The sequence below is a fragment of the Triturus cristatus genome, chromosome 1_2, assembly GCF_964204655.1.
Source record: "Triturus cristatus chromosome 1_2, aTriCri1.1, whole genome shotgun sequence".
NCBI lineage: Eukaryota > Metazoa > Chordata > Amphibia > Caudata > Salamandridae > Triturus > Triturus cristatus.
The window spans coordinates 574,704,897-574,729,489 of record NC_140580.1 but is presented as its reverse complement, the minus strand read 5'-3'; the positions used below and the strand labels follow the sequence as shown (position 1 = coordinate 574,729,489).

Genomic DNA, 24,593 nt, shown 5'->3' with positions numbered 1-24,593 from the left:
TGAATACAAATATTCAAAGTGTTCTCATCTATAAAGTAAGCTTAGCAAAATACTACATGTGATTGCATATGATAAATGTATGTGGTGATAAGTTACCTCCTCTGCAGCTGATGAAGGTAAGTGGGCGTACACATAACAGTCCTTTGCATCAATAGCCTGTGTGTATTATTTAACTAATCTAGAATGAACATTAGTTGAATAATCTTCTTCCTTGTAATTTTCAAATGATGCTTTCAATTTCTCCTCATCTGTTGTGTGCGCAGATGTCGTAGGTTCAAATGTAGACCTAATCTTATCTGGTGTGAAATAAAACCCTACCAGTACTGCTATAACTACTAACACTGCTACAAAAAATGTAATACCCATAATAATCTGGCATCTATTTCTAAAACAACGCATTTATCTGTAGTCAGATCGTTGAAGCAAAAATATGGCTGCAATAATTCAACAGTTCAGTTCAGATTTTTCTCAAGCAGTTTTCTGGTGTTTTTCTTTTAAGCAGTATCTTTATTTACAGCAATCTTCACATAGTCAACCTTAAACCTACTCCGTATTCTTCTAACATGTTATTCCCTACTCTTCTACAGCATTGGGCTAGGGAGTCTTAAAACAAGAAAGGAAACTTTTATCACAGTCTTTTGCGCTTTCTCAGTCAATAATTTCTCTCAAATATCACTCAAATATTTCCTTCTTTTCAGAAATCTTTTTTGAACAGCTTTACCCGTTCTTTTAGAGTGATGCCATGATGACTCAAACAGTTCAGATCTCAGGTCACTCAATTCGTCCACTGACACATTCAGCACTTGATTTACATAGTATGTCCATTCAGGCGCAGAATACCTTTGACAAGGCACTCTCGCTCTTTTTGATCTCCTCAGTCTCTGTTGATCTTCCTCTGTGTCAGTTACACCACCACTTGACTCTGTCTCCTCAGTAATAGCTGGTGGTATGCGATCAACTGACACACTTGTTCTCAGTCTCCATTGAACACAGTTTTGTGGCCATTCAGCATTGCGGGAGACTCTTCTTGTTTCAGTACTCATTCCTTCATCCGGATTACCTGTTGATTCTGGTGCTGTCTCAAGTGCTTGCTCAGATTGAGATCTGTTTTTCCTTCTTCTTCTTCAAATCACAGGAGCTTGTATTGGTGCACCTGTTTGCAGATCTTCACCCTTTCTTCTTCTCGCTGTTGTGATTCTTCTGATACTGCTCCTTGCAGTTGTTCAGCTTGTGGAGATTCAGTCACCAGTGCTCTCCATTTAGGCTCAAATAACACTATTTCTTCATATCAATTCCATACTCTTCGAGTGTGTTTGGGGCATGCACCTACTTTGGTACTCCTTCACACTTAGCAGTGTTCATGATTAAAATTACGTGGAAGGAGACATTCCATCTCGGTACCAGACAAGACTTCCGAACATGCTTCTAGACCAACACCCAGTCACGGGACTGATGCTGGTGGCAATGTTTTTGATGCAGATTTAAAGTAGCAACTTCAACCTGGTGAGAAACAGAACGCATCACATCAGCCAATCCTTTGCAGCAATTGAGTATCATGTATTCTGTGATGTTCAAAAGTACATTTGCGGGAACAGCAGGCAAATTTATTGCATGCTCCATCAAGATCTCATGAAGCGATAAACCAGTCTTCTTGTAAGGGATACTTTGAAGACTCATCAACACTAACGGTAACCAATTAGACCATTTCAGTGATGTGGAAGCACAAACTTTTGCTAATCAAGACTTTATGGTTCCATTGAGTTGGTGTACAATGTCAGAGGCTTCTGGTCTATAACTACAGTGTAATCTCTGCTCAATGTGTAATGCTGCACAAAGTACCTTCAGGACCTCATTATTGAAATGAGTCCCACGATCTGACTCCAGAGAAACCGGTAATCCATACCTTGGTATCAACTACTTCTACAGCAGTTTTGCTACAGTGAGACTGTGATTTCTCTGCGTTAGCCTTCCACCCATCAGGAGAAAATGCACACTCTAACCAGGGAAACCTTGCCCTTGGCAAAGGTGACAGAATTTCCCATCTTTGCTGGGCAAAGTGTCTGGCCAACCTGTGGTGATAATTTCCTTCTCTAGGAATGTGTGATGAGCAGAACAGCCTAGAACAGCAAATCATACATGCATGCATCCCTCCCGGAGATCACAACAGGATCTAATGGAAGTGGTAGGGTGCATGGGGTGGTCTAGTGAGGGTATGTACAGCGGAAGAAAGGGGATGGTGTGGAGCAGTGGGGCTGAGGTCTAGCAAGTGGATGGCTTTGTGACTTTGCCTGTTTGTCTCAAAGCTGAGGCATTGCTGGCAATTATCCCCAGTCAGCACATTGCCCTCAACAGCACATCATGGCAACATAAATAGTGTACACTACCATGAAGGGCAACAACAGCATTTTTAAACTGTAGTAGCTTTCCACTTTGAAAAACTTGTAAAGTTTGTACAGCCCTAGCAATCTCAATCAATAAGAAATTACAGAAAAGCTGCAGAAATTACCAATTCCCCTCAAGCAACTATTTCTGGAACTTAAAGTTGATGACCTACAAGGGCATGTGATTGGTGTGGGCTGCTGAATGTTTTTTTGGTTTTTTTTTACCTTCGGACTCGAAAAATATTCTAGGATATTAGTCCTGCAGGAGAAAGCAGGAGGTTGTTTTGAAAGTACACTCCCTGCAGTAATATAGTAGAAAACAAGGGTCTATTGATCAAATGCTCCAGCCTCTGCCAAGCCCTACCTTCTGATTCTGTACTTCAGTCTAACCACCTCTTACTTGAATCCTTTTACATCTGTAAGACTTCTGACAAAGCTGACCCTGTCAGTCACAGTTCCTCTCATACTGTATTACGTGCACGATGTAGACAACTTTATTGAGTCAATCATAAATAAGGCTCCCCGTTTTCCGTTTTTACTGATTTTTACAGATAAATACAGACAGGAATATTCATTTTCTTGTCTGTATTTATTTTTAAATGTGGATAAAAACGGAAATTGGGTTGGTTTTTGAGTAATTCTAAATACTGTCTGCCATGACTGCCAGGCCAATAGATGTGTGGATTGAAAGATAAGGGTGTTAAAAAAGAAAGGAACTTTAGTAAAGAGGCTTTAACAGCAGTAGATATGCACAAGGTTGATACTGAAATTTGCATATTTTCATATAAATGCACTGATCTACCACAGCAATGAAACCTGGCAAACATTCTAGCATAAGCGCATATTTATCGGTTAAATAAATGTGGAAATATACTAATTTCGGCTTAATTTTTCCACAAAACCCAAAATAAATATGGATAAATACAGATAAAATTAGCAAAAAATAAATATGGATAAAAACAGACAGAAATGGTAAAAAAATAAATACCAGAATACCTCTCTAGGATTGATTAATTGAAACCATGCACTTCTTCAGTAGTTAAACCTGGTAGATTCTAAATCCTGGCCCTTGGTCCCCGAAAAAATGCATTAACAATAAGGTTTTCCTCTCTGCGCTCTAGTTTGTCCGACACCTTATGCCTAATGCGCAGAAACTCCTTTTCCATTTGCCCCATTTCATGTGAGGTTCCGCTGGTTAGAAGAAAAGGAGGCAGTGCCACGCTGAGTTCTCCTGATGAGGAAATGTCACATCGATTAAACCCACAACTCCAAGCAAGCACAAAGAAATGGGAAAACAGAGGCACACCGATGTTCGATAAAATACCCCAATACATCCATTCTGTCTCTCTTTCTGGTATCTGATGTGATACTAGTTAGCTCTAGTAAAGAGTATTTTTGTGTACTACGTACTTTTTAAATCTATTCAATCTTTATACATCTTTTTTTGTTGTCCTACATCTTTTCTTCACCATAGTTTTTTTTCTCTTTTTCTTTCCTCCTATATTCTGTTGCTCTTTACCTTGGGACACGTAGGTCCTCTTTTGGACCCTTCTTGATAGGTGTACTCGTTCGTCATTACTCTGCCACAAACTTGGGATGAGCTAACCTCATGGTGTTTGGTTGTTCTGTTCTTTGCTTCTGCTCAATAGACCTTGGCCACCGGTTAAACAGACCATAGAGGTAAGCAGGCGTGTCTCTCGTGCTACCTTCTCATGCTCACCCTTGCTAAGGGTTCAAAACTAGCGGAGGCAGTGGAGATTGACGTGCACAGCTAAGGTCCTATGCTTTTTTTTTTTTTTTTTTTTTGAAAACCTTTATTTCAAAATTCAGGACACAGCTATTCAGCCGACAGCCCGAAGGTTCGGCAGCATTGAGAGTTAGATACAGTGATGTGTCCCCAATACAGTTCAAAGAGTAATGCAAAGGTCCAATTTTAAATAAACACAGAAAAAACTCACAACAAACCCCAGGTCCTATGCTTTTTAATCTCTCTGTCACACTTTCCAATGTGCGCTGCTCACACATACCGTACCTTGATTTCTCACTTGCACTCTTCTCCTCAATGTTCTCTTCAGCACACCTGAACAACTTTGAAAGAACAGTAACATCAGTCAACTGACTCTCCTTTCCTCTGGTTAAAGTTGCCTTATGAGCTCCCCCTTCAGTTCACAGGATAAGAAAATCCAATTTTCAAGTTGTGTAGCTTGTTTTCATGATTTTAAGAACAACCAGTCTTCATTCTCTTTCCCTTTCACTGGCTAGGGGCTGGTTTTGTATTGGGTTGTTTTGTTCGTCCACCGACCACCACTCGTGCAAGTCCACGCCACATAATGGTATATTGATAATTAGAACATTGGAACGTTGGAAGCTCCACTGAAAACAATGGAGTAGCTCCGGGCTTATAATGGCTGGTATAAGCCCGGAGAACCAACATTCCAATTCTTCTTTGTGGCTGTGAATAAAGGCTTCAGGGAGCCTGAGGGGATTTCAATCCCCTCGCGCTCCCTGAAGCCTTTGTTTAATTTGTTAAAACATTCTGCCCTCTAGTGGCATAATGTTCTAATACGTGTCAAAGCTCAAATGTATTTAAAATGATTGACACATTGGTTACCCATGAAATGACCGTTGGCGTATATTTTGCATTATGGGAGTTGTAGTTCAGGCGAGTAATGATGTGTAACTGCCGGGTAACGACATTGGCTAATTGAAGGGGAGGGGCCAGTAGAGCATTGTTTAAATATGAGGACGTTAGAAGTTGAACACAACGCTGCATAGCACAAAGGAAAGTCCGCAATGATAGATATCAAAAGGTAGGAAAGATGGCAGTTGGGTAACATTTGAAAGCTTGTGATACAGGGGTGAACAATTGAGAAATTGGTCATTTAAATGTGGTGTAATGTGTTCGTATGACAAAGTGGTATAACAACGGTTGGGAACTTAGAGGGGAGCTTAGTTTAAGTATACTAATACGTATAGCGGGAAAACGCCAATCAAAAAGTCTGAGTTACGTAAATGAGTAATTTGTCGAAATGTGAAATACAGTTGGGATGTATAATCTAATGGTCATGTCTTTTTAAACTTTTAGTGAATCCCTGAAGAAGGGCTATAAGTTAAGCCCGAAATGCATTGGAGAATAATCACTAAGGATATGAATATTGTATAAGGCATGCGACAGAAAGAGGCCTGAGGCACATCTGCCGTTTTAGAAGCTAATTATACGATTGATTACCGTGTAACTTGATGAATGAAGATTAACAATTCGGAGTACCTGGAATAAATGGATTAAATATTCGAGCAACTTGGTGTATTTGTGACATATTGTTGGCCTTCAGCAGTGCGTCCGAGGTTGGAGTGCGCAATTGCTTCACTTTTCTTTCCTAATAGCGTTATAGCCCTTCGTAGCAGGGCTATACCGGCTATTAAAGTCCTGCTGCCTTGTTAAAGTCCCTTGCCTTTGGCTCGGGCCTTTAACACTGCAGCAGGCCTTTAATAGCCGGTATAGCTCGCTACGGCAGGCTATAAGGCTATAATAAGCCCAGTAACAGCCAAGCCCTGCCTTCTGATTCTCTTCCGTCTAACCCCCACTCACTGGAATCCTGTCACATCCCACCTGTGTGACCTAGTTACATTCTATAATCACATCAGTTATAATAACAATAATACCCAGTCGCAAAGTTGGAACAGCCCATAAGAGGGCCGCTCGAAAGCCCGGTGTATGTCTGTACGTGTGCTTATAGTGATTTTTTTCCCCAACATAATGCAGGCTAATAGCTAAAGCTCCTTAGGCCAGACCTAACCATTAATGGCGCCCCCGCTCCTTATTTGAAAGACGTCCCCCGTGCGCACTTCTTTCCTCTTCCCTTTTCCAAGAATAAACATGGATTTACAGCCTATTCCACGGAGGCAGGAAGGTGGTTTATTTCAGCGGTTGAAGTAACTGTGATTGTTGTTAAACGAGAAGACTGAACTTGTTAAAACGGTTTCTTTTCTTGTTAAAGAGCATTCCTGTGACTTGCAGGCCATAAACCCAGATCAATGTTTGTTGCTGCTGGGCCCCGGCCAGGCAGGCTGTGGTTCACGGCTGCTGTTAACGCGAGAAGGGCTCTGCAGAGGGTCACTGTTCGACTCCAGCACTGTTCTGTGTCCAGCATCCCGCAGGTAGCATGACGTACCCGCTCAAAATGTGTTTGCATTGGTCAGAATTACAAACGGGATTTAAAAAACCAAATCCTAACCTGATTTAGGTAGTGACACAAATTGTAATCCATAGTTATGGGGCGCAGTCGGTATCAAAATTGGCTCAAAATGTAGCACATTAAGGACTGGCATATGAGAATGTGGAGCAGTGCAGCTTTATTCTGATCAAGAACAGAGGGGGTCATTGGAGCTGGAAGGACACTACAACTACAGACACAGAATTTGAGTTGTAAGAAAGTTCTGAAAGTTCTGAATTGAAAACAAACACAACACCTGGGCTGCATGAAGTATCAACTAGCCCAAAAGGAGCCTAATATAGAGAGAATCTAAAACTCCTTCAGCCTCAGAACAACAGCCACTCATCGGTGTCGTAACAAGCCCTGCCCGGAAGATCAAGGCCATTTAAGTGAACCCCATCGTTCCATTTTAGAGTCCCACCTTGCGGCCTATGGGCTACTCTCTCCTGAAATCTAAGGGGTTTCCCATTAATCATGACATAACAGTCTGGTTGCTAAGCTGCACCAATGGAATCGATACCAAATTTGTGACGTGGAGCACTCTGGGTAGTGCATGGCAGTCAAATCCCAACAATTGCACCCAAATTAACCAGTGCCTTCCTGTCGTAAACAACTGCCTTTATGCTCAACAACCTTGTGCAGTTTAATCTACAAACTACAAAATACAGTACATCCTGTTTGAAACCAGTATGCGCAAACCACAGCTTGCTGGGCCCAGCCAGCGACTCTTCTTGGAGGAGGTAAGTGGGCCAGAGGGGCTGTTGAGTTTAAAGGAGTTAGCTGAGCCTTGCACTGACTACTGAGCATACGTATGTGCTAAGGCAGTTCCAACAGCCTGGGGTGCCGTAAAAGCTGGTGGTCATGTAGAGCTGCTTCTGGCCTCCTAGTGGAGACCAGTCATCCAGAACCATTTTAATTTTAGCACTAGCTTCAATTTTATTTAGGGGCTGATGATTTGGCATGGGTGGGTGAGCTTAAATAGGCTTCTCCTCCAGGTCAGTGACCTAAATGTGTCCCTTTTCAGGGGTGATCTATTCGATTACTAGCATATGGGTTTATATCCTACAAGATATGAGTTGGTCTCAGTCAATTTCCTGGTGTATATCTTCTCATTTTAGCTGTTATCACGCCAGCTTCTGACTGAGATCTAGAGAGCGGACTACTCCAGAGAAAATCAAGACATACCACCCATCCATCTTTCCATACATTCATTCATTCACCAATCTTTTCACCTATTTACCCACCCATCCATCCATCATCATCAATTATTTACCCTTCAATCAAGCTTTCCAGCCATCCACCCTTTCACTCATAATTCCACACTTGCATCTGCCCATCCTTTCACCCATCGATCTTTTCACCATTCAATTGATCCTTTCACCTTTCCATCTGTCATACTTACTCGCTTCCATTCATCCACCCTTCCAACATTCCTTGCTTCCTTTTCTACTTCTTAGCTCCATAGTACCCTTTCTTTTTCTTTCACTCTTACGTCCTTCCTTTCACCCTTCCTTCCTTTCACCTATCCTTCCTTTCTAAAGTCTTTCTTTTTACATACCCATCCGTCTATCCATCCATCTGTCTGTCATTCCATCCATCCGTTCATCCATCAATCTATCCATCCATCTATCCTTGCCTTCAATCTTACATCCACTCATCCACTCACCCATTCATCCTATGCCCTCCAATCTAGCCTTCGATCAGTCCTTTTAGTTGAGCTTTTACCTTTCCAACTTCCCATTCTTTCACCATCAATGGTTTCATCATTCCATACTTGCCCCCTCCCATCTTACTGTCCTTTAATTCCCTGCTTCCTTTTCCAATGCTTCCCTCCCTAGGACCCTTCATTTTAACTTTCCTTTCACCCATTGTCCTTCCATTCACCCTACATCTCTTTCACTCTTCCTTCCACCCATCCTTTACTTCACCCTTCCTTTCTTTCACCCCTCCTTTCACCTTTTATTTTTCTTTCCTTCCACACCTGATTCCTTTTACCTTTCCTTCCATTTGTCATTATCTCTTTTTATTCATCCTTTCTTTCACTTTTCTTCCTTTCCTCCTTCCTTCTTTTTTCTTTTCCCTTTTTACAATGTCTAACTTCCATTTTTCCTCCCTTCATTCCATCTTTCATTTTCTCACCTTTCCTTCTCCCTTTTTTCTTTTTTCCATTCCTATTGAACTATATTCCTTGGTTTCCTCCCCTCCGTACTTTTTACTCTTGCCTCTCTCTCTTTTCTCTCGCACTCTTGCTCATTCAATTTGCCCTCCCCCAACCTTGTTTCCCTTAGTGCTAATATTCCATAACCAGAGAGACAATAACTACATTAATTAAAATGCATGCAAATTAATAAAGAGCTCAAGTAAAATCCTCAGACCACATTAGCTTTGATTAGAGAAACTTGTGTCGCAGGGTCTGTGTCAAAATAATGGGTTAACTTACGGGCGATCCAAGGGCAACCACCACACAACCAGAATATGAGGGCCATACCCTGCCAACTGTAGGGGGGGACCCTACCTTCTAAGACAACCTACCGCTGCAAGGAGTGGGGGACTTTAGAGGAAGAAAGGTGTGCACCTGGCAGGAGAATGCACCACCAGGCTGCTGCCCCCAAATGGTCACTCTATGTGGCACTAGTGCAGCCACAACTTCCATCATCTTCTTTGTCTCTTTCACAGCAGTAGGCTCATTTGGCAGCGCTTCGCCTTCACCCCTCAGCTTTGACGTGTTAAACTCTTAAAGTATTATCTGTAAACTTTTGTCTTCTGGCGTGGCATGCCCCCGCAATAATATTCAGCGTTTATTTTGGGGCCCATAATACGGAGGAGCATTCACGTTAACAAGTTGGGTCTCACCAACATTAGGGTCTAGATTTGTACGGAGCACCCTTTTCACTTGAAAGTGAAGATACGTGTTACAGCTTTTTTTTAACGTGTAGGCATTCAAATTATATTCAATATGCATTTTCAAATTTGAACTATTTTAAATTGTTTCTCACTTTTCACTTCCTAAAACAAAACATGCATTTTCCAATGTATTTATTGAAGTTTTATCATTCAGTAGTGCTTTGGTTTATTTTTGTATTTGCATTTCTTACCTAGATTTATGTTTAAAAATCACATACTGACCTCTTGCTAGGATTTCCAGCAATCACAGACCACCATCTTTTGTGGGAGGACTAGAAAAGGGAAAAGAGGGGATCAAGATATTGAGAATGAGCGAGAAGCCTTGAGGAAGGGGTGATCGTCCCCAAAAATGCTGGAATGTCGCTGGGCAAGGCAATGCGACATTGTGAGGAGACCACAACTCTGAGAGAGATCAGAAAACATTCATAATTCGGATCTCTTGCAGACTCAGGAGTGTGACAACAATGATGATACTTTTATATACACATGTTTAGACTAAGATCTCTGGCAGCACAGCTACCATTAAGGTTCCTGATGTGTTACCGGCCCAAGCATCTGAGAGCAAACTAGTCCTCTGGCTATCCAACCCACACAGGCTCTGGCCTATCACAAGAGAGGTATATCTCATGTTACAGAGGTCACACAAAAACAAAGCTATCCTTTAAGTTATCCTTTGACAGCGAAGCCATTATTCGTGGTACAGAGCTCTTATGAACTAAGGCACCAGACAGCAAAGCTACCATGGAAGAGTACACCGATAGTACAAGCTCATGCGTATAGCAATGGATGCACCCCTGAGGAGCGCACAGAGATATCATAGGTGCAGGCATGACACAGAAAAGATACCTGAAAGCTTTGACAAGCGCCTTAGAAGGTCAGGCAGAGCAGAGATATTCCTCTGGTCTTAAGGCCTGATTACGAGTTTGTCACAGCAGCACCAGCTCAATGCAGCCTCTGCTGCGCCAAACCCGCGCATGGACCGCTGGCCGTATTATGAGTTGTAAACGCACAACTCGTAATACTTTCAGAGGTCCTTTGGCCTTTCCCGTGGAGGTACCTTGAAAACAGTCACTGCAATGGGAACAACCAACAACTTCCAGCACGGCATGGACGGTGACTTCCATGCCGTGCTGGAACTGGGGAGAATACAGACGGAGGGGGCACATGTTGTGCCCCCTGAATGTATCCCCTTGGCAGGGGGGACATGGGGGCCCTGTAGGGCCCCCTTTGTTCCTGCACCGCCAGCCTTTTCATGCGGGGCTCCGCCATGAAAAGGCTGGTGTTCCAGGAACTCAAAATATGCTAAGCGGGACTGCGCCAGACCCTGCTCAGAATATTTCGTTGTGGCGCTCCTGTGCCACCGCCAGGGAATGACTGTTCCCTGGTGCGGCAGACGGTCCACTGCCGATACGACTTACAAAGTCGTAATCGTCAAAGCGGTGGACCGCCAGTCCTGCACCACTGCGACTCTGCTGGTCGCAAGACCTCCAGACTCATAGTCAGGCCCTTAGATCTTTTAGGCGCAGGCTTCTGGCAGATTAGTTATCCTGTAGTGTAAAGGATTTGACAGGATATGGTCTCAGAAATAAAAATATCACCAGTCAGGTCACAAAGATCTTATGGCTGGGGCTTTAGAATACAAAAGGTATCCCTTAGGTTCCACTTATATTACAGGATGAAGCATCGAGGAGTAAACCTGCCCTTCAAGTGAAACAAATTCCACAGGTCCAGATCGATGGCAATGGTGCTATACATTGGCCTCTGGTAGTAAAGCTCACCCTCACATTACACATACCTACAAGGTTTAGGAACATGGTAACAAAGCTATGCTTCAGGTTACTAATCTGGGGAACAATCTCAACTTTTGAGACCCAATTGGTCTCATTTATATGTTCCTACCTCAGGACAATATAGTGGGACATCCAGGGCCGACATTTGGCATGGGCGAGCCAGGCCCGACCCAGGGAGCCTATCTCCAGAGGGGCGAAAAGAACTGCCTGCATAAAGATCCTACAAACAGCAAGGCCCCCTGCCCTGGCTCCAGTGATTCCGTTTAAAGTGATTTTAATCGGTAACCTGCGGCAATCACTGTTTTTAGCACCTTACTAGCCCCCTACCATGGCCTCTCATCTGCCTCTCACCCCCTGCGCCCCGCATCAACAGCCCCTGCCCAACAAACAACTTTGAAGCAGCCTGACGGAGCTAAGTTATTGGTGATTCAGGTGAGCATGGGCAGGTGTGAAGATGTGTGTTCAGAGGCAAGTCACTGCCCTGATGTATCCAGCCAGGGACTGACCTGTGAAAAGGCACTGCTGCCTCATTTTATTCACCAGCAGTAGCAAAGGCAGGACATTTGTTTCTGGCACTACTGGAGCAAGGGCCGGCTCTGGGGACACCATTATGAATGCACAAGATTTTACAGCTTCTATACGTGATTCCTAGTCATTTGATTGTTGTTCCTACCAAGAACAAAGATTACATTTGTAGTGAGCGGCGCTGGCAATCCTACACTGCTAGGCAGGGCCACCCCTAAATCAGATTGACTGGGACAGCGCCCTGGGCATAAAGAAAATGCGGTGGTTTTTGGGGGGCGGGAAGTCGTTGTGGTGTGACAGCATGAGGTGTGAGGGAGATGGGAAGAGGGCAATGGGTGGAATTATGTTGGGGTACGTTAAGGGCTGATTACAAAGTCTTTTATGGGACCCAATTGGAGCCAAGTGAGCTGGATGAGCTGCTGTTTGCATGACATTAAGTCAGGCAGCTTCCTGCTGCGCCCCTCAGAATATTGGTGCCCCAGGCCTGGGCCCAGCTCGCCCATGCCCATGGCCGGCTCTGCTGGTGGGCATGAACATGCAGGGCGGCTCCTCCATGTGGGCGGAGGCACGTCACCCTACTGCTTTCTCGCAGTGCGAGAAGCTGAAACATAAAATGGTATTTTAAATACCATTTTATGTTTCTGCTTCTCGCACTGCCAGAAAGCAGAAGGCAGGGTTTTGTTGGGGGCAGGCTGTCCTGCTGCAGGGCAGGGGAGGAGTGGCTTGCCCACTGTTGTGGGTGCTGGCTGTTTGGTCGGCCCCAGGGTCGACCAAACCAGTCATACGCACTCTGCATTTTCTCTATGTAGGCTGCATTTAGCCTACATAGAGAAAAGGACCTCCCCATAGACGCCTGTGGGTTCGGCGTCCCAGCCCATCACAATGCTGCCATTGCAGCGTTGTGATTGGCTTAGGGGAGGGGAGGGAGGCTGCCTGCGGCTGCTACCTGTTGTAGAGAGGACGACGCAGACCGACGACGCGGGACGGGCCAGCAAAGGTAAGCTAACTTAACTTTTATTTTCATTTAAATTAAACTCCCCCCCCCCCCCATTTGAACCCCTCCCCGCGCACCCCTCCCCCGCCCTCCACCCACGAGTCATACCGGCCGCGAATGTGAACATAGAGTTGCTCTGGTCGGCCTTTGCTCTACCGTAAAGAGCTGAGAGTTTTTCCTGACTGAGCTGTGCTCTGTATTACACAAGAGTTTTATTAGCTCTGTGATGGAGCTAAGACATCCCTGAAAAATTGCACAATGTTTGCCTCAAAAAATGTTTCCCAAAAGTTGTTGGATGTCTAACCTGTCTTTGTAACAAAGCGGATCTTACAAGACGTCTAACTCACCCAGCAGGGTTCATTGCCTGGAAACAGTCTGTGCTTACAACTTAAATTGATTACTTATAACTTGCTTCCTGGTAAGGTCATACGTCAGGTGACTGCTGTGCAAACAGGGAAGAGTTCACTTGTGTTGCAATGAGTAACAGAAACAACAAGTTCTGGTCACAGGAGCTAATAGGCAGAAAACACTCGAGGTCAGGAGCGCGAGACTTTGATGTCTGTAAGGTTTAGTCAGCATTATTAGGCAGAGCCCACGATGAAAGGGACAGGCGACCAGCACACAAGAAAAGAGGCAGGGAAACAACTCAGGGAAAGCGTAGCAGCTGTAGTTCAAGGAGGGCAGCCTTACACTAAACGTGGTATGTAAGCCTGAGATATTTATTGGTTTATTTACTGTTGTTTTCTATTGCTGGAGCTCCACCCACCCGGCACTCTGACTCTGTACAAAATGATATAATCATAGTAATAATGGAGGAAACTAATGAAAGAATTTCAGAGCTGTGCAATACCAGGAGGAAAAGAAGCACTGGGTGAAATAGTTTGCAGTCACATGAAAATGTTTCTCAGTTAGTATGTTTTAGGAGGTGTTTGAACAGTAATGGGTGAGGAAGGAGTACTGCAAACTACAAAAAGAGCATTTGGCACTTTCAGAAATTTGCTTGAAAAGGGAGGCTCCGTGCAAGGCACACTTCTTGAACTGTGGGGTACAGAGATAACTTTTTTGTGTTGCAGGTTTTGTGACTCTCCAAGTATGGGTAATTTATGAGTGAGATATCTGGGAGTTTTGATATGTTAAGCATTGTAGGCGAGGCTGGCAGTTCTCATTGTTCATTTTCAATCAATGTGTTGTCATTTGCAGAAAGTGAGAGTTGGGTGACATGTTCATGGTTTTGGGCACTCGTCACAAATCTCGTAGCATGATTTGGCACGACTCTGAATAAAGCTAGTCTGGTTTTGGGGAGAGTAGTGAGAAGAGCTGTGGTGTGGTCCAGGCGAGAAGTTATCAGATTTACTGCTGTTATTTTCAAGGTTTAAGGATCAATCCATCAATCAGGGAATTTTAAAGCACGCTACTCACCTGTGAGGGTCTCAAGGTGCTGGGGGGTGCAGCCCGGAGTCAGCCGAAAAGCCAGGTCTTGAGGCTCTTCCTGAAGGCGTGCAGGGTGGGGGAGCATCTGATGTTGACTGGGAGCTCATTCCAAGCCTTGGCTGCGACGTAGGAGAAGGATCTTCCACCCGCTCTGGTTCTGCGGATGAGTATATGCTTTAAGTGTTTGAGTTTGTGAAGTTGAAATCTTACCAGTTTAGCCATGGTTTAAATATGCTTCTTGAGAAGAAGGTTTTCACCAAAGAAGGTTCTTTGGAATTTGGCAGTGATGGAACCTTTTAGAGTAATGCCAGCATTGTTAATGATTTCAAGCCACAAACTCTTGCTTTTACAGCTAGCTTTGGGGAAAGTAACATAAATTCAGGCTTTGAGTAATTTAAGTATTTCTGTCCCGTGCACTTTTCTGTGACTTACAGAACAGGTTTGATCATGCAGGTAGATTCAGTGAAGTCCAGTTTAAGGTAAAAGTTTCATCAGTATACTGTTTAAAGGAGAGGTCAAGATATTTTTTAAGAAGATCTGCAATTGTTGCCAGTATGGAGCACTGTGGTAGAATTAAAGAGGGATTGGTGCACCTTTATTTGCTGAGTGCAAACTGTATGGTATAAGTAAAACCACTTCAGTTCCATTCCATTTTATCACATCCTGCTTTTGAGAGTATCTAAGAGAGTTTCATAGTCTACAGTGTCAAGAACTACCATTGTAGAAGAGAAAACAAGGGTGGCCCTCATCCGAGGAATCGAGCATGTCACTTAATACAGCTATTATAAGCACATTGGTACTGAAAGGAAAAACTTCTTGTTCCTCTCGGTTTTGGGCATCTGGCCACGTGGGCCTCTGACATAGCTAGATTGTTGCTTGTTATGAGGAAAGCTGAGTGTGCCAGTGTGATATATAACAAACAGTGGGCTCCTGCACTGCACCCATGCCCACATCCTCGAAAAATAACCTTCACTCAGCGGCAAGAGTAGACAGACTTCATCTACTCTCAGAGGTTGTCTATGATGAAATCATCATTTTACTGCTTGGTTGAGCCGGTCTCCAAACCCTTTGTTTCTCCTACATTTCAATGGACAGTTAGGCATGTTCCCTAATTAGCAAAAGAGTGCCACTCATTTGGTCTTGATGATTATGCTTTTTATTGCTGCTTCTGCATCCCACTTCCCATTATCTTTCTATCCTGCATGCTGATCAGCTTCATCACAGACTCTGCATTTTCAATTACTCTGTTAGTGTGACACAGGGCAGCCATTTTGGCTGAAGCCCTGAAATGCATCACCCTGCTGAAAAGCTGCGGGATGGTGATTTTAGGCCTCATTTCACAGAACACTGTGGACCAGCATTCTAATCAGTATGACCTGGGCCTGCCTGGTGGGCTGAGCATTGACCACTGTAAGGATATGGAACTGTGCAACTGAGCGCATCTTGAGACCCTTGGAGCACCATCTAAACTCCATCATTGGCTCTCCTACCAAAAGGCTCACACTGAGGGGACATAATGGTGCGAATCATGTCATATCATGATATTTGTTTAGCATCTAAACGTCCTCACTCTTTGAACTACTGAGCATTTGCAGTCTAGGAAAATATATTTGCTTAGCGTCTCTAAGCAAAGAAGCTTGGGGCATGTGCCCGGTTCACGTATTGCATATGTGATTTACCTTTTGTGTGTGCGAGGAAGCTTGCATTACTGCCCATGCACTCCTTGTACTGTGTGTGTGAGTGAAATCTAGACTGCTGCTGCCTATGATGTGCGTCAGCGAAGCTTGCATTAGAATGCCCGCGGTCTCTATGCAAATATCTGATATTTAAATATTTATACATAATATGATTCCTTATTTATTCTATTTATTCGTCCATATTTATCATTAATAATATGTATTTTATGTTTTTCTTACTCCTATAATATTTCTTAAGTATTTATCAATAATTCATTATTTTGCAAATTTTTGAATTACTATGTATTTTATTGTAAAAATCAATTAAAAATGTCAACACAAAAAGAAAAAGACTAGAAAGGTAACGGTCACGATTGTGCAGATATTGCAACAAAAGCAAGGGCGCTTTGGGTCAGGGCCAGGGGCCCCATTAAGCCCAAGGCAATAAATATTTGTGACATATGGAAAACTCGGGTCTCCTCGTCAGATCCTGTAGGGGGCCCTATCCTATCGCTTTGTATTACGCCACTGAACAAATACAGTAATCCTATCGCCCTCTTCACTCCTGGTAAACCAGGCGCGCAACACCCATTGGACTCACCGGGCTTCAGCCCCCCCCCGTCGTGTGTGGCAGCCCGGGATGAGACACCTTCCCGGGCAAAAAAGCAGCCACACCCGAGCACTTCACAGGTCTTTAAACGACCATTTGCATGTTAATGAGGCCTCGCTGTTGTTTCACCCCTTCTAAGAGCCCCTGCAGCTCCACTCTGCCAATTGCTTAAAGTTCAGCCCCCCCCGAAATTTTTGCTCAGCCCCCCCCGAAATTTGGCTCTAGTTGCGCCTCTGTGTTAAACTATTGTATGTGTCTTGACAAGAAGGACCGAGCTCCATCCCATTTCAGACTATTCAAACCTCAAGCAATTAAATCGCCAGGTTATGCACGAGACCCCCGTTACCCTACAACGTATTACGTTACACGTACGTCGTCCACCGGTGCACGCGATGACAGACACTGCCTTTTCTCATTTGTCGGGTGAGTGCTCCGGAGAAAAGCTGGGCAGATCTGTCAATGTAAAGATGAAAACGCGCACCCTAATTCCAACAGGTCTTTCTCCGAGTAAACAATCGGCACATTGTTAATCCGACAGGTCCCTTGATCTCATGGTAGTTTGAACAGTGAGCATGCTTCCGCGCTCACAATGATTAGCTTAGGAAATTGTTTATTGTCATGGTATGGACCGCATTGCATTGCACTGTCAGCGGTATAGTGGTTACTAGTGCTGAGGAGCCACTGAATTGCAGACAGATGGGAATGCTCAGACCATAAAACAGTGCTCCCTTATTTAGATGTCACTGGTGTGTACTGAGTCCCTAGACGTGTAGTTGCTCTGTTTAGAGTCAGGGAAACCACCATGTTTCCATGGGAGAGCATCGGTTCGCTCCCTGGTAGAAACCAATGACTGATGGCCCCAGGGCTGGACTGGAGACCCAAAGCAGCCCTGCCAATTTTCATGCACGACGGGCACAGGTAACAGCGGTGGGGCAGGGCATGCGGGGGACAGGGAAGTATTTTACTTTCCCTATCCCGTTGTCTGTCCACTCCCCCCCCCCACCACCACCACCTCGCCCCGTCCCACTGCTGTTTCTGGTGCAGGCCGTGCTTGGCAATTTTGTCAGACCAGACCCCCCTCCCCCCAGGGTGTGATGCACTCTTGTTTTTAGGTCTCGTGACGTAAGCAGCGCATGCGCTGCTCTCGTCTTACGAGGCTTCTTGGAATCGATACGATTCCAGAAGTCGTCTCGCGGCTCCGCCTCCAATTTTCATTGGTGCGGGTCGTTTTGCGTCATGGCTGATGCAAAACACAGCATAATGATTGCACCCGAGGCAATCATTACCTCCTCGTCAGCCCTCCCCGTCCCAGTCCTAACCACATGAGCATAGCTCCTCCCACCAGCAACTTGTGGAAATATGGATTTTTCTGGTCAGTTATGTCCCCTATCTTGGACCCCAACGGTTCTATGTGCATGTCACAAGTACATGTATGTTCCCTCCAGTTCCAGTTATGAAGACGCAAATACATGTGCGTCCACCGTCAACATGTCCTCTGACAGATCCGCCATGAATAGGCCGGATATTCCATTCCTAAATATGAAAGGCCACCGGCTTTATATGGTTCACTTATGCCACTTTACAGTCCAGGCAAGTAGGCCCTGATTTTGTCATCTAAACTCCTCTTTCCTTCTGCCTCTGAAAGCTCCAGTCCGAGCCTGCATCTGTGACCATTAACTTTGTCTCATTCTCTGCGCGGCTCACGAAGCCTGACATCAGCCTACTCTCTGCCAAGAACTGTATTTCACCTTCGAATTATCTGCTTCCCCCTCAGCCGATGCATTCCTGCCTAGTAGTTTAAGTAAACATTCTTCCAGTTACCAAGCAGAAAGGCCCAACTTCTCTGTCCTCATGCAAGTAATTCATAGCCCTGTTACCATGGAATATTCCTACCCCCTCGCATTCAGTGTAGACACTTAGACGCTTGTACACGCACGCACAGTCAGTATAGAATAGATTCTGTCCGAGAGTCCTTCTTTTATGGATAACATAGTTCTTTAAACATAGGATGTTAGATATGATTTGGGATTAGGTTGACTTGACCCCCCAGACTTCTCGTCTCCACATATGGAGCTAAATGTCAAGTCCCCGTCACCCCCTAGTTACACGTCAATTACACGTCATACTGCTGCGCGCGCATTTAGGCCAAGTATTATCTTATAGATCCACCTATGCATGACATCATAACCAATCATGTTCCTTTTTACTCATTACTACACCCATTTTCGGTTACGCAGACCAAACGTCAATGTCCTTATCAATTGTTACGCCTACTGTATTCACTTCATTATAATGTATGTACTATAAAAGTTACTTCTTGTCAATAAAGTATGTACTTCACTTCCTGAACCCCCGTGGTGATGGAACTTGAAGCATCCGATTATAATCGATTATTGGAATAAAGCCCATTCCGAAACTCTAATATCACGGATTCTGCCTCTCATTTTACTGAGCTATTTTATAATGTTTCTGTATCAAATTCAGTCCCGGTAAAGGAATTTTTATTTACCACATGATGGCGCCCGAATAGGGACACTTTCTCATCTCACGCGCCGGCGGTGAGTTGCAGGCCCGGTCTCCTGCCACAGCTGGACGGACAATAACGCGTACCAGCAGGATTTCCTGTATCTCCCTCCGGTCAAGCGGAGGCGACTGAGACTGCGATCAACACCCAGACGAGGCGGTGAGAAGTGCGAAGTATCCCGACCAGAGCCTAGCTGAGAGAGCAAGATCCGAGGTATACAGAGACCCACCAGTTCGAAGTCAAGCCCAGTTTCCGACGAGGCGAGTCGAGTCCAGTCCGGTTCAAGTTCAAGTTACCGAGGCCTTCTGTTTCCGAAGCTACCCGGTGAGTACCATTACTGGGGAGGCATTTTCTGACGTGCACATAGGTTGTGCCGGTCAAGACGGGTTTGGGTACACAAATCCGGTCTGCACTGTTTTAGCAGTGTATCTGTACTGTTTAGCAGTATATCAAGTATTCCGAAGTATCTAGTAAGTGTCAAGAATTAAGCATGGTGATTTAGTTATGCAGACGATCATCATTGTTGTTTCAGTTAAAGGTTTAATGTTTTAAATGTTTAAGGTGTTAAACGTCCTGCATATTGTGGTATGAATGGTTGTTCATTATTGTGCTTTTGTATTTAGTGTGTTCAAGATTAAGTATCAGATCAGTTGTCAATATGCCGCTCTTTTCGAAATTAAGACAGATCACTACTAGAAAAGGGGTACTTGAAGAAGCCGTCCCTATTCCTCCTAGGGATACTCCAGGGCACTTCATGTATCACAAACATGGCTTAGATGCTATATTATTTCTTGATTTATGGGTGGACTACACCAAGGGATTACCGGAAAGTCAGAGATAGCCCGCAGCGGGAACCTGGGATGCAGAGTGCATCATGAAAGTCGAGGAAGAGTTATGGAAAAGGAAAGTCAGACAGTCACAGAAAGACGCCGTTGAGTTATGGCGTAAAGAATCTCATAGACGTACAGAAAAAGCACGTAGACAGGAAGAGAAGAGTAAAGAAAGTTCAAGCAAAGTTCAAGAAAATCTATTAATTGAGGAAGGTATCCGAGTGAAATCAGAACAAGTAGACAGACAAAGAAATGCCCTTATGAATGGTATGTATCCCCTTCTGGCCGAAGGATTACCTAAGGCTACTCCAGAGATACCGAAAGACTTGCCACCCCCATTATTCCCAATCAAGGTACATCCTAAGGGGCATCCTAGAACAGCAGAAGATGTTTTTCTTTCCTCATATTTAGATGACGCAGCTCCCGAGTATGCTAATTCCGCCCCACGTAGACCGCATACCAGGGAGGTCCAACGCCAAGATCCAGCACCCGTATCCCTACAGCAACAAATCGAGTCACAAGTTCCGGCAAGCACATCTGTTTCTGCATCTGTTCCTACAGGTACTTCTATAGCTGAGTCCACACCTATAGTTGCTGTGTCACGTTCGACGAATCCTTTCACACCCGACGCCCCAGACGGGGCCACGGGAGGTGCTACCAATATTTTTTCTACGCCACCTAGAATAAATAAACTTATCTTTCAAGAGTCAGCGCATTCACGTACACCCAAATTCGTAAGTGATCGTACGCTTAAGGAACTTCTTATAGATTGTAGATATGACCCGGTGCTCGGTAAAGAGGACGAAATGATCCTGGCATCATTACGTATCAGACGAGCCGCAGGGTATTTAGCGAAGCTACCAGGAATGACTACGCATCTAGATAAAATATATCATTTTGTTCAAACAGGGCGAGATCCAGAATGTATTAACAGAGCTATGGAATACCAGAAAGTAGAGATACAGGGGGAACTGTTACGTTTCCTCATAAACTGTGTGATCAGAAATCAAGACCGACCGGGGGTAGATCCGGAAGCAATGAAAATTCTTACAAAATGGAGCCAGAATATATCAGAAGGGAGACACGATAAGCAAAATTGTATAATAGCCATGTGCCGAAAGATCCGTAAAGAAATAGAGCGCCTACACGAGGAGAGATTAGAGACAGACGAGTTCGAACAAAGCGAGGAAGAAGGGTCAGGACTGCCCGCAGGACAGTCGGACACCATAGCCTATGTAGGTAGAGGAAGATCTTGTAATAGGAATCAGACTAGATGTCATACTGACTCAATACGTCCAATATGTCCAGATAATGACAGGAATTTCCAAATACCTATAATTAACATAAGGTCTAACGAGCATTCGTTCCAAACCGCCGACAAGCTACTCCGAGAACGAAGGGGTTATCATTTTCTCGATTCTATGGACGAACAAGATTTAGCCAGGGCAGCTGTCCACTGGGTGGACAGTCCCGGAAAATATAGTGATGAGACAGTAGTACGCACATTTTTGAATCTAACCCCAGATGAGCAGAGGTTAGCTGGGATTTATATGATTCAACAACTCATTATACTATATCAGAGTCAGCATTCGGACCCTGGTCCTTTACCTGACATATTGACTGAATTGCTTATGAATAAATGGAGAGGTCCAGGTACTAAATTAATTAAAGAAATTCTAGTATCAAGAAAGCAGTATATTCTTTTTGTATGCTCAGAGCATGTCTCATTGCCTCTCAAGGAAAGAACAACGTATCACATGGATAGACAGAATCCCTTACGAGAAGTGCACCCAATAAAAGGCGAGGACGATCAGTTTAAACGTGTATTTGTATATACGCCCATATCGAAAATAGAATTGTTAGAAATGAAGAAAGTGGTACCCAGTCATGACAAAGACCCAGCGGGTTTTCACCGAGAAATTAAAGACATGTTACTCATGGGAGAGTATACCTACCCCGACATTATGACAATATTAAAGGTGTTGATGCCTGCTGGCATTTATGAGAAACTCAAGGAAAAAGAGTGGGAGGTAGGTGACCAAAAGATAGAATGGTCAGCGTTAGAAGCAGAAGAAAGGGCCCGAGGTCCAGGTTCGGGGCTTGGGGACAAAACTAAAGCACTACCAGGTCTACTAGTACAGGTACTGCCACGTTTATTATCTACGAAAAAGGAAGATTGGGGTACAATTTCAGCCTGTAAACAGAAGCAAGATGAAGAAACTAGCGATTACTATGCCCGATTCGAGAAATGTTTTGGTATAAATAGTGGCATAAAAGCAAGTAGCGAGTCATACCCGCATCTGTTTGTAACAAAATTAGTGGAAAATGCCCTGCCCCCAGTAAAGAATAGAGTATTAAAATTCGAGAGTACCTGGCAAGGTAACACACCAACGCAAATGTTACAAATGTTACAGTACCACCACAATAGAATTAAAGAGGAACAAGAACATGAACACAGACGCATGAAAGACACGAAAATGAAAATGCTAGTTTCCCAGACAGTTCCAGCTGAAGGACATAAAAAGGGTATGACACATTCCGATTCAGCAGGACCTGTAAAAGGGACATGCAATTATTGTAAAAAGCCAGGTCATTACGTACACGATTGTCCAGTTTTGAAACATAATATCGCCATAGGTAAAACACAAGAAAGATCACGGCCACTAAGACAAGATCAGAATGAACAAGGAGCTATGCAGCACGTCCAGGCCATGCCAGCCGCACAACAGCCAATACAGTTTGTGCCAGCTGCACCACCGTTGCCTGCTGCTGCCACACAGACAACAACACGACAAATGTATCAGACTGCACAGTATGAATATCCTGAGTATCAACGTTACACATGAACTAGCCTAGAGAGGGAAGTTGACTTACCCCTTATCGAGATTCCTGTAGATCAAGAAGGACCTTATGTACATAGTGAATTATTAGGTCAAGATAGAAAATTTTTACTCGATACAGGGGCAAGTCGAACAACTATAAAACGTAGTGAGTTCCAGGGGCACCCCTCTCAGGCTCTCAGAATATTTCCCTTGGTTTTTCAGGAAAACCTATTGTTAATGAAGTATCACAGCCTCTTCCACTTACGATAGGACCTCTGACCCGAACTACAGATTTATTGCTTACTAAATCATGTCCAGAAAATCTGTTAGGAATCAAAACCCTGAAAGCTCTAGGAGCCATAATATGTTGTTCTCCGGAAGGAGTAAGGTTGTTTTTACGTGATTTTAAAGGTCACTATGTATCTAGAGACATGGATCCCCGACTGCAGACTTTACCTACACATCTATGGGCACAAGGCCCTACTGATGTCGGTTGCATGAATATTACACCATATCGAGTCACACTAAAGGCAGGAGTGGTGCTACCACGAATGCGACAATACAAGTTACCACCAGATGCTGTAGTGGCTTTACTACAAATCATTGACGAGCTTATTGCCCAAGGAGTAGTTGTAGAAACAGACTCCAATGTATGTAATTCACCGATAATTCCGATTCTTAAACGAACAGATCCTACAGCTCCGCCGGTATATCGATTGGTTATTGATCTGCGCGAGTTAAACAAATGCATTGTGCCACAATTTCCTGTGGTCCCAGATATCTCGTCATTATTGACAGCTATTGATTCCGAAGCAACATTCTTTACTGTAATTGATCTCAAGAATGCCTTTTTCAGCGTCCCAATAGATCCGGAAAGCCAATATTTGTTCGGATTTAGTTTAAATGGGCGTAGCTTTAAATTCTCACGCGCACCTCAAGGATTTACAGAAAGCCCCAGCATCTATAGCCAAGCACTGAAACGAGAACTCGACAGTATCCACATGCCAGTTAACACTGCTCTGCTTCAATACGTCGATGATCTGCTGATCACCGCGAGAAGCGAACCGGAATGTGAAAAAGCATCACTGACAGTTTTACAATTTCTAGCCGAAAAGGGGCACAAGGTGTCCCCTTCTAAGCTGCAATTCTGTGTCCAGCGAGTTGTTTATCTTGGACACTCGCTGTCCAAGGAGGGAAGGCAGCTTACACCCGACCGCATTCAGTTAATAGCTAACATGTCAATACCCAAGACACAAAAGGAGGTGCGGGCTTTTATAGGCCTCACTTCATATTGTAGGCAGTGGATCCCTCAGTATGCATTTCTAGCAAAACCACTCATTCAGTTAACCACACAGGAGGCAGCCACACCGACTGTTCTCCCTTGGACTCAGGAACACACACAAGCTTTTGAAAGCCTAAAGAAAGCTTTATGTCAAGCACCCGTTTTAGCAACGCCATGTTACAGAAAACAGTTTACACTCTTTGTTACAGAACGCGAAGGTACTGCCTTGTCAGTACTCACACAGGAACAAGCAGGAGCACACAAACCATGTGCTTATTTTTCTAGTACATTAGATCCCGTAGCTCAGGCTTTGCCTGCGTGCCTGAAATCAGTAGCAGCGACAGCTTTAGCAATCAGACAAAGCGATGCCATAGTGTTAGGACATCCATTGACAGTTCAAGTACCACACGCAGTAGAGGTTCTTGTAAATAGAACGCAAACACAACACTTGACTATAGCGCGACTTACAGGATACGAGCTTACATTGTTTCAGCCACATATAGAAATCAGACGCTGTAACACATTGAATCCTGCCACACTTTTACCTGTAATCGGAACAGACCCACTAGCTCACGACTGTATTGAAGTTATTACAATAACAACAAAACCC

The 24,593-nt window shown here is 44.2% G+C and overlaps 1 protein-coding gene across 2 annotated transcripts in view; it reads left to right on the top strand.

The window, feature by feature from the left end:
* SEMA4G (semaphorin 4G) overlaps nucleotides 1-24,593 on the top strand; it is a 714,949-nt gene that overhangs the window by 2,876 nt on the left and 687,480 nt on the right. Inside the window, exon 1 of one of the 2 annotated variants that reach the window (XM_085606512.1) lies at nucleotides 13,401-13,508. The exons of the other annotated variant lie outside the window; for it this stretch is intronic. The gene's annotated coding sequence lies outside the window, so the exon portion shown is untranslated. Of the gene's footprint in view, nucleotides 1-13,400; nucleotides 13,509-24,593 lie in introns of those variants that run through there. 2 annotated transcript variants of the gene reach the window in all.